Source organism: Mizuhopecten yessoensis, unplaced genomic scaffold (genome assembly GCF_002113885.1).
Source record: "Mizuhopecten yessoensis strain PY_sf001 unplaced genomic scaffold, ASM211388v2 scaffold9847, whole genome shotgun sequence".
Classification (NCBI taxonomy): domain Eukaryota; kingdom Metazoa; phylum Mollusca; class Bivalvia; order Pectinida; family Pectinidae; genus Mizuhopecten; species Mizuhopecten yessoensis.
The window spans coordinates 484,599-496,730 of NW_018408252.1; the positions used below are offsets into that span (position 1 = coordinate 484,599).

A 12,132-nucleotide genomic window follows, 5' to 3' on the forward strand; every position below is an offset into this window, starting at 1 on the left:
TACCCCCCCCCCACACACACTCCCTTCTAACACAACACACCTCCATCCTTTCTAACATGTGCAGTTCCCTCTCCCTCCTGAACACTATTGTTATACCATTCTTTTATTATTGTATTTAATATCTTGATGAACAGTTATGAATTCTTGACTTTGAATAAAATAACATTAACTTGTGAATAATAAATTTGTGTCAGAAACACTTCCTTACAAAACCATGCAGGTTGAATTTTACAAGGGGAGGTAATCTTGTCGCCGGATGAAAAGCTTTCTCAACATGTATGTACCTTGTCGATATATCGACAATTTTTTAATTTGTTTATTCATGTGGCCTAAAGTTATTATACTGGCGAGATTACATGGACTTGCTTGTTTGTTACGACTCATTTAAGTACCCCATTTTATGGCAGGATTGCCAGAGATAATATGCAAATAGCCATTCTGTCTAAAATAACTTTACCCTTAGATACGCCGGTAGATTTGATCCACACTACCTTAACAATACTCTTAGGGGTATCGCTTGAATAAAATATTTCCTGAAGGTGCTTATGTTCTTTTAAAAACACCTTCACTATCGTTTATTTGCAAGGAAGTACCACAGTCACATTTTAACATAGGCATAAATATTTAAAACAGATTTAGAAAGAAAAAAACCAACTGTATTGTAAATTCAGAGATGGGCTGTTCTGGGTACACATGTGTAAATCATACCAAATTTATCCTAATAAATGCTTGTAGAAATTCCATAAGTGGCATATACCATTTCAAAACCAATTAGTTCTTGATTTTGCTCATGCAATATTTTATTTTTAATTCACATACAGACAAAAGTTTCGTTTCCCTTTATATAAGATCCTGATACCCAAATTAAACTTATTTATTCCACCTTTTTGCTAACATTAATTATGTCTCCCTTAACCATTTCACCTCTATGTAACTTTAGTAGACTCTCCCATGCATAATAATTAAATTGATCTGGATGAGTCCATTATGGTCTACAGTGGTGAAAGGGTTTAACACTGTTACTATAACATGTAATATAACTCTTGACTCCTCTTAATATCATGTTATAGTCACTCGACACATCCGATGTATAAATAACAAGTACTACCTTACACAAGAGAAAACAGTTACGACTACCTCAATGATTGCAAGCTTGTGATGTTATGATCAGGGAGATTTATAGAATTACACACATAGGCAGTATTCAAAACATCATTTCATAAAAAGTTACATACACATACATATTCTTCAATTTTATCTCAATAGGGATGAATTTTCAGTTTCTTTTATTGTCATATTTCACTTAATATCACACTTTCTTTGACAAATGATATTAACAGGAATGTCGTAAACAAATACAAATCAGTTGATTTTACAAGTATGAAAATTATATATTATCAGTATAATTATTTTGATAATAGTGAAGAAGTTTGTCAGATATAATACAACATGGCAATTGGATATTAATGGCTCATTAAGTTCATACAAAATAAACATCAAACTTTTAGTGACCCGAGAATAATGAAACAATATTGTTTTTTGTGAGTTTTTCGGTAGAAAAGGATCTTGGTGACTTGGCCCTGGGATAACATTAGGAACACATGGCTCATAACACATAGGCATACCCCCGGGTAGTGTGAGGTCGTCATGACGACCCACCCTAATCTTAACCGACACATCAAAAACGTTCACTCACCCATACAGACAGAGATACTGATATGTAAAACAGACAGATATTAGCTGTAGGGGTGTTAAAATGAAACAGCACACACAAAAAACCAATTTCATGAATTTTTATGAGCAATTTGATTTATTTTATTTCCATTCTCTCTCCCCTCAATACCCATATGATTTCGTTTATATTCATTAAGCACGCCGCACAGCTTAAATACAAACTTTTCTGACACTGGATTTCTTCGAGATACCCATCATTTATTTTTTTCTTTTCATTTGCCACACTTTAAGGAGAAGCTGTTATAAGTCAATTTTGTCCGGGATACCCACCGAACAATTTCTCCTCTCTACAATATAAGGGTATTATGGAGGCACAATGGAGTGTGTTAAATTGAGATCTATCTCTCTCTCTTATTGATCCACCTCTACATGATGTATTCCAAGTAAGGGCAAAAATCACAGTGCTTCAGGGTAGACGTTTCTAGGGGCGATCGTATGGTTATCGGAAAAATGTGGCATTAATACCCTCGCTACAGACATTCACCGACCAGGAATTCTGGATCTCTGCCATATGTCTACACCCGGACAATCCGATTGACCACACCACATTCTACATCCTTAGTATGATCTACAACACCGTGACATCTACCTGGACTCAAAAACAACTAACCCCTGCAACGACTTTTTAAAGGATATTTGAACTTCGTTTATCAAACTAACAAATAAATACCAATCAGATTATTCTGCATTATAACATGCTCATACTTGTACTCGCTAACTCTCCCCAATTAGGAGGGAGACTACCCATTTTGAACCCTAATATTAAGCATTTTCAACCTGTGAATTTGTTAAGCTGATCCTATTTTCTAAGATCTGATGATTTCACCGTAAAGAAACTATTTGAAAAGGTGGTTTTTCCCATAGAGTGTACATACACACATTTTATATATTTTTTCAATTCTAAGCACACATAATCTCCCCATGGAAATTTCAAAAAGTTGGTAAGTATGGATGCTTGAAATCAAAATATAATTCATTAAGGGAGCTAACTCTGGACACATTACACAGATATGATGTGTATGGCAATATGCGTCGTTAAAACCTATTCTAATATATAATCTATATTATAAGTTATAAATGCAAAATAACTATATTCAAACCTAAAATTGACAGCCTGAATGAGTTGAAGAAATGAAACATTCAAATTCTGTGAACCTGTATAACAAGTACTTGATACTGAATCTAATATGGATCACCTGGTTAAGCCTTTTTACACCAACATACAGTGTCCTTCCATCAAACAGGTATTTGAAGTGTAGTGATACAGAATATAGTCCCTACTTTTATTTCTGCTCTTACGAGTTGATGTAGTCATACTAGTAAAAATTAACCTATATGTTTTTATGTTTCCAAGTTCCATTTTTTCCCAGATAAATGCTTTATCTCGTAGATTCTTATAGACAAATAACGAAGTAGAGAAAGCAAGGGAGATAATATTTGTTAATGGCTTAAACAACAAAATGTCAACTTGCTATGAACAACACGCCCAATGAACTTTATTGGCTAACACTAATCATGAATATTCATCAGCCAAACCATGTGTCACACAAGTCATGGCGTTGTGTATACGTGTACTCCCCGTGATATTCGCAGACCTGCATGTTGTTGGAGAGTTATTAATCACACTAAGCGCGGTTTGCCATGCGGTACATGGTTCACGATGCAGGTCTGCGATCAAAGCAGACAGATATATACCTTGTTATTGTACCGGCATTGTCTCCGTAATTAAATCACTGACTGATCCAGCATAGCTTTTACACCGACAACACAAACTATCAAGTCCCAACAGCTCAAACATGACGTATATACTTCTTACTTCACTTGTGTAGTCTGTCTGTCTGTTCACTTTCAGTTTAAATATCGGATAAAAATTTGTTTCTTTTTAAAATCAATATGAGATAACACCTTTTCTTTCCATATGTTATACTTCGATACAAAAATTTCATTCTTAAAGTCGTTATAGCATTTCAATATTTTGTTGTCACTAACTGTTTGTTATATCTATCCATGATTAATCAGCATAAAATCTCATTGAAAAAATATCAATTAGTGATTTCAAGTTTTGATAATAAGTGTGATTTTGTTAGGTCATCCAGTCATTACCTTTCTATAGATAGGTGACTGTTAGTGAGGTGACAACCTTCTAACTTCAGGATTTCATAAGTGATAGTGTGATATTCTCCTAAAAATAAACCTCCTTATATATAAACCGTCTTCAGGGTTTTAAGTTTGGTTTGGTTTGTTTGTGTTTTACATCCTATTAACAGCTATGGTCATTTAAGGACGTGCTAGGTTTTGGTGGTGGAGAAAAGCCGGAGTTCCTGGGAAAAAAACCAACGGTCAGTACCTGGCGACTGCCCCAAGTAGGTCTTGAACCCGCAACCCATTAGTGGAGGGGTAGTGGTAGCATAATGTCAGACGCCTTAACCACTTGGCCGACCCAGTGGTGGAGGGCTAGTGGTAGCATAATGTCAGACGCCTTAACCACTTGGTCACCATGGCCCCTCAGTCTAGGAATCACAGAACATGTCAATTTGTTTTGAATCATCAGATGTCAAATTGACAGAAATTATCCACATTGTTCAAATTTTTCAGTGTCACCATCCATCGTAAACAATTCAACATGCAAAATGATTCTAACTTGCAGTTCAGATGTTTGTTTTAAGGTACATGAACAAAATTGATACAGAAATGTTATGGTACACCCCCGGATACATCCCTATATAAACATTGTATACATCCCGTAACTAACAAATGCACACCATTGACATGCCATTCAGCAGCTGTAGGTCAGGCCCGATGTAAACGGATCAAGTCAGCTGGGGACCAGTGGGTATATATGTTTGTCACACTATTGTCCTGATGTCATATGAGGCTTTGTTATAGCCAGCCATCAGCTGATGGACAACTCCATCATCCTGTATTGTAACCAATGTAAACAAACCAGTTCATCTACAATAGGGAGACCTTTGCAAACAAGTTCCTCAATAAACTGGACACCTGTACAAATCAGACCCTCTACAATCAGGACATCTGTACAAACCAGACCCTCTACAATAAGGACATCTATACAAACCAGACCCTCTACACTCTGGACACCTGTACAAACCAGACCCTCTACACTCTGGACACCTGTACAAACCAGACCCTCCACAATCAGGACAGCTGTACAAACCCACCCTCTGCAATCAGGACATATGTACAAACCAGATCCTCTACAATCTGGACATGTGTACAAACCAGACCCTCTACAATCTGGACACCTGTACAAACCAGATATCTACAATCTGGGACCTATCAATATTTTTTTTATAGTTTGTCATTGGAAAATGATTTAAAGCAATCAAACTGCAGATGTGTAACTACATCTTGTATTCAGAAGTGGTAATCACCCAAAGAGCTCAATTATATCATGTTACTATCATGTTTTACTGGAAATAATTACAAATATTTCACTGGTAATAAGCTCATGCCTGGTAAAAAGCTCCCCAAAAACGATTCCCATGCACAGGTTAGGTGTCCCAGGTAATCAGCACATCCCCCTTTTTCCAAGTTCATTGGCATTCGTGGAAATGTATTTTCTGTATTGCTGTATGTCGTGCTATATCTGATAAGCTAACTAGCAGAATGTATCGGAACACCTTTGGGTGATTAACGGATTGGGACTTTAATGTTAATGTTACTTTGACAGACTTCTACTGGATTACATATATGCTAATATTTTCATATTACACTGGGCTATGCTAGTTACATATTGTGACTATTTTCATATAACACTGGGCTAGTTACATAATGTTACTATTTTCATATAACATTGGGCTAGTTACATAATGTTACTATTTTCATATAACACTGGGCTAGTTACATAACGTTACTATTTCCATATTACACTGGGCTGTATAGCTACATAATGTTATTATTTCCATATTACACTGGGCTATAGTTACATATGTTACTATTTCCATATTATACTGGGCTAGTTACATAATGCTACTATTTCCATATTACACTAGGCTATAGCTACATAATGTTACTATCATCAGACGTATTGCATGCCTAAACAACTTTATGCATCATTGTGTTAATACATCCTTCTGCAAAACTTGTTTCCCTGCCAACTTCCCTAGAAAAACTATATACCTTTTGGCGATATATGTTTTTTACAACTTCTGTTAACGTTCATTTCTTTAAAATAAAGAAAAGGTTACTTTGTAATGATAGGCTTGACATCTCCCCACAACCCTGCTAGGTCATGTAAAGGTCACAGGATTTACTGGGAGACAAGAGACCTAAATAACGCCACTGGCGTTAATACCCTTTTTCCACTCCGCTTAAATGTTGTTGGTACTCGGATTAATTGCCCGAGGCGCCAACAGCGGCCGATCATGTGATTTATGTGACAATGTTGTGTCGTAAAACAAAAGGTGAGAAACCACTGGTGTTTGTATCTATCTTCTAACTAGTGACATATACCACAGGTATGGAACTCAGGTAGACACAGCTCCAGTCCTCCCTGGCTGAATATCATATTTATAAAGATGTTGCTTTCATGCGGTAAATATTCTTAAATTTTGTACACATCGCAGGTGTTTGGTGTTTGTTTGTGTTTTACGTCCTATTAACAGCTATGGTTATTTAAGGACGTGCCAGGTTTTGGTGTTGGAGGAAAGCCAGAGTTCCCGGAGAAAAAACACCGACCTACGGCTAGTACCTGGTGACTACCCCACGTAGGTTTCGAACCCGTGACCCAGTGGTGGAGGGCTAGTGGTAGCAGAATGTCAGACGCCTTAACCACTTGGCCACCACGGCCCATTGTTACACATCTCAGTCCTTAAAGTACAATACTGTAACAACAAACTAGTCTGTCACATCCTTATAAACCCTGACAATACTTTTAACATATAGATACAGATAACTCTGTAAGGGCCTTGTCTTATTCGGATCTTAATATACAGCTATCTTTTACATGCAACAAATCATAGACCCTAAATTTATATTTACCTAAAGTTCAAAGAGTCTTAGTACGTCCAATAGATTTATCTGGTAAAAATTCTAGAATATATTGTATGTATTATTGATATATATATATCGCACCCTAAAATTTCCACGCTGGTACCCCTTCACCACTGTAGACCATAATGGACTCATCCATTTAAATGTATGGTAGAGTCTATTAAAGTTACCTAGGGGTGAAAGGGTAAAAGCTAAATAGGATAGGTACAAAATGTTTTAAAATTGTTCTACAAAAAAAACCAAATCAATTACTTTAAATGATATAACGTATTAAAACCCTCCTAGGTTGTTTTAGTCTACCGTACAGGTGTGAGATACAGGTAAATTTATTCAGGTTCAAAGGGTCTATAGCAGTCCTCACAAATAATTAGTATTAATCAAATATGTACATTTATTCATCTAGACGAAAGCAAGCTAAGATTTTATCATATGAACAAGTACCTTATTAAACTACCGATTTTAATTTACAGCTGATAATAAATGTGATACAGATTTCACAGGTAGGTATATATTGTGCCTATTTAATAATAAATGATATATATCCATGCACATTACAAAGGTTGTTTTTTTCATAAATTCAATGCTAATATTTGTAGCGTAAAGTCTCATAATAACTCTGTATCAATTATTCTATTAACAGCTAATCTTTAATTGTTGGCAGGATAATAAAAAGAGGATAAATTCATAAGACTTTCTGATAATGAATTTCTTACTTAAAGCCTCCCACAGTTCTACAAGACATTATAGACCCCGCCTTCCTACAATATCCTCCAGCTCCCTACCAATAGTACCTTGGCAATTTTACCGGAGCCCATCCACCCAAATAAATTTTTGCTTTAAAAAGCACCCAAGCAAATGGCAAGATTAGGATCAGACCGTCCTGAAAGGATGAAAGTGCAGCCGAACGTTTTAAGTATTCATATAACAACATTCTGATACCCTGACAAGTAATATATTATATTGATCTACCCCTAAATGAAACATTCTCCACCCATGAAGTCACATAACATATTTTTAAAAGTACATCTCTGTTGACAGTTTCCGTCAGATCAGGGTATATCATTATCATAGAGAAAACACCTCTATTCTAAAGGTAACTCGTATATGTCTATTTTATAATTAAAATGTAGATGTTTCTGAAGCCTATGATGGAGTTATGGCAGTACTTAGTTGATAAAAGTACACAAAGTTACATATTCTAAATTCACTTCTACTGTGTGTAGACCTAACAGTAATAGCATGATTGATTCACAAATACTAAACCGACGAGAGAAATTGTAATTTAATGAGCTGGAAATGAAGACACAGAAAACCCTCAGTTTCACCCACAACCTGTATATAAGTGATAGGTAGAGAGATCAATGCTGTATACAACATCTCTGTTCTAGTCATTGTATCAGCTACTTACATTGAATAGATTGATACCTTATACACTGAATTCTTCCTAATATCAATTCTCATTTGTCATAGGAAAACATGATATTAAGTGAAACATGACAATAACAGATGTCATGTAGACTGTGTATTACAATGTAGACTGTATTACAATGCAGACTGTGTATTACATTGTAGACTGTGAATTACAATGAAGACTGTATTACAATGTAGACTGTGTATTACAATGTAGAGATTGTGTATTACAATGTAGATTGTGTATTACAATGTAGAGATTGTGTATTACAATGAAGACTGTGTATTACAATGTAGACTGTGTATTAAAATGTAGACTGTATATTAAAATGTAGACTGTGTATTACGATGTAGACTGTGTATTACAATGTAGACTGTATATTACAATGTAGACTGTGTATTACAATGTAGACTGTATATTACAATGTAGAGATTGTGTATTACAATGAAGACTGAATTACAATGTAGACTGTGTATTACAATGTAGACTGTGTATTACAATGTAGAGATTGTGTATAACAATGAAGACTGTGAATTACAATGTAGACTGTGTATTACAATGTAGACTGTATTACAATGTAGAGATTGTGTATTACAATGAAGACTGTGTATAACAATGCAGACTGTAATATGATTACGACTTTGCAATTCAATGTAGACTGTGCATTACAATGTAGACAGTATTTATTTAGACTGTAATACAATGTACACTGTGATATGATGTAGAATGCACATGTGTAATACAATGTAGACTTCTTACAATGTAGACTGTGCAAAATTTGATAAAGAGGATCTAGATTTTACAACATAAGTCTGATAGAGGATCTAGATTTTACAACATAAGTCTGATGGAGGGTCAGACTCCATAGACATAAGTCTGATGGAGGATCTAGACTACACAGACATAAGTCTGATGGAGGATCTGGATTATACAAACATAAGTCTGATAGAGGATCTAGATTATACAAACATAAGTCTGATAGAGGATCTAGACTACACAGACATATGTCTGATGGAGGGTCTAGACTACACAGACATAAGTCTGATAGAGGATCTAGATTATACAAACATAAGTCTGATAGAGGATCTAGACTGCACAGACATAAGTCTGATAGAGGATCTAGATTATACAAACATAAGTCTGATAGAGGATCTAGACTACACAAACATAAGTCTGATAGAGGGTCTAGACTACACAGACATAAGTCTGATAGAGGATCTAGACTACACAGACATAAGTCTGATAGAGGATCTAGACTACACAGACATAAGTCTGATAGAGGATCTAGACTACACAGACATAAGTCTGATAGAGGATCTAGACTACACAGACATAAGTCTGATAGAGGATCTAGACTACACAGACATAAGTCTGATAGAGGATCTAGACTACACAGACATAAGTCTGATAGAGGGTCTAGACTACACAGACATAAGTCTGATAGAGGATCTAGATTATACAAACATAAGTCTGATAGAGGATCTAGACTACACAAACATAAGTCTGATAGAGGGTCTAGACTACACAGACATAAGTCTGATAGAGGATCTAGACTACACAGACATAAGTCTGATAGAGGATCTAGACTACACAGACATAAGTCTGATAGAGGATCTAGACTACACAGACATAAGTCTGATAGAGGATCTAGACTACACAAACATAAGTCAGATAGAGGGTCTAGACTACACAGACATAAGTCTGATGGAGGATCTAGACTACACAGACATAAGTCTGACGGAGGATCTAGACTACACAAACATAAGTCAGATAGAGGGTCTAGACTACACAGACATAAGTCTGATAGAGGATCTAGACTACACAGACATAAGTCTGATAGAGGATCTAGACTACACAGACATAAGTCTGATAGAGGATCTAGACTACACAGACATAAGTCTGATAGAGGATCTAGACTACACAGACATAAGTCTGATAGAGGATCTAGACTACACAGACATAAGTCTGATAGAGGATCTAGACTACACAGACATAAGTCTGATAGAGGATCTAGACTACACAGACATAAGTCTGATAGAGGATCTAGACTACACAGACATAAGTCTGATAGAGGATCTAGACTACACAGACATAAGTCTGATAGAGGATCTAGACTACACAGACATAAGTCTGATAGAGGATCTAGACTACACAGACATAAGTCTGATAGAGGATCTAGACTACACAGACATAAGTCTGATAGAGGATCTAGACTACACAGACATAAGTCTGATAGAGGATCTAGACTACACAGACATAAGTCTGATAGAGGATCTAGACTACACAGACATAAGTCTGATAGAGGATCTAGACTACACAGACATAAGTCTGATGGAGGATCTAGACTACACAGACATAAGTCTGACGGAGGATCTAGACTACACAAACATAAGTCAGATAGAGGGTCTAGACTACACAGACATAAGTCTGATAGAGGATCTAGACTACACAGACATAAGTCTGATAGAGGATCTAGACTACACAGACATAAGTCTGATAGAGGATCTAGACTACACAGACATAAGTCTGATAGAGGATCTAGACTACACAGACATAAGTCTGATAGAGGATCTAGACTACACAGACATAAGTCTGATAGAGGATCTAGACTACACAGACATAAGTCTGATAGAGGATCTAGACTACACAGACATAAGTCTGATAGAGGATCTAGACTACACAGACATAAGTCTGATAGAGGATCTAGACTACACAGACATAAGTCTGATAGAGGATCTAGACTACACAGACATAAGTCTGATAGAGGATCTAGACTACACAGACATAAGTCTGATAGAGGATCTAGACTACACAGACATAAGTCTGATAGAGGATCTAGACTACACAGACATAAGTCTGATAGAGGATCTAGACTACACAGACATAAGTCTGATGGAGGATCTAGACTATACAGACATAAGTCTGATAGAGGATCTAGACTACACAGACATAAGTCTGATGGAGGATCTAGACTACACAGACATAAGTCTGATAGAGGATCTAGACTGCACAGACATAAGTCTGATGGAAGGTCTAGACTACACAGAGATAAGTCTGATAGAGGATCTAGACTACACAGACATAAGTCTGATGGAAGGTCTAGACTACACAGAGATAAGTCTGATAGAGGATCTAGATTATACAAACATAAGTCTGATAGAGGATCTAGACTGCACAGACAAGTCTGATAGAGGATCTAGACTGCACAGACATAAGTCTGATGGAAGATCTAGATTATACAAACATAAGTCTGATAGAGGATCTAGATTATACAAACATAAGTCTGATAGAGGATCTAGACTACACAGACATATGTCTGATGGAGGGTCTAGACTACACAGACATAAGTCTGATAGAGGATCTAGACTGCACAGACATAAGTCTGATGGAAGATCTAGATTATACAAACATAAGTCTGATAGAGGATCTAGACTACACAGACATAAGTCTGATAGAGGATCTAGACTGCACAGACATAAGTCTGATAGAGGATCTAGATTATACAAACATAAGTCTGATAGAGGATCTAGACTACACAGACATAAGTCTGATGGAGGATCTAGACTACACAGACATAACTCTGATGGATGATCTAGATCATACTAAGTTGGGTATTTTAGAGATTAAAAAATACCTGAATTCAAAAAGATATTGCACCATTTATGTTAACTTATCCTTGAGCGTTCATACGAATGGTTTCTGTGACTAATATCAATTTAAATTATCAGCAATTATAAAACTGATAAGAAACTGCACAACACTTAAATTGTGAGACTGGACATATGTACAACAATTACAACCAGTAATGCAGGCAATTATAATTTGGTCAATTGAAGAGTAATTATTAACAAACACAGGAACATGCACACCCTCCCTGCTTCAAATGGCTTCCCCTGTACACAGACCGTTCTACGAGCTCTCCTGTGGTTTTAGTCTCTTGTATCCTGCTCTTTTGAGTGCTTGAACCTAAGCTA

At 36.2% G+C, this 12,132-nt stretch overlaps 1 protein-coding gene across 4 annotated transcripts in view; it reads right to left on the reverse strand.

The window, feature by feature from the left end:
- Positions 1-12,132, reverse strand: part of LOC110458937 — a 46,152-nt gene that overhangs the window by 14,314 nt on the left and 19,706 nt on the right. The gene's annotated exons all lie outside the window — the stretch shown is intronic.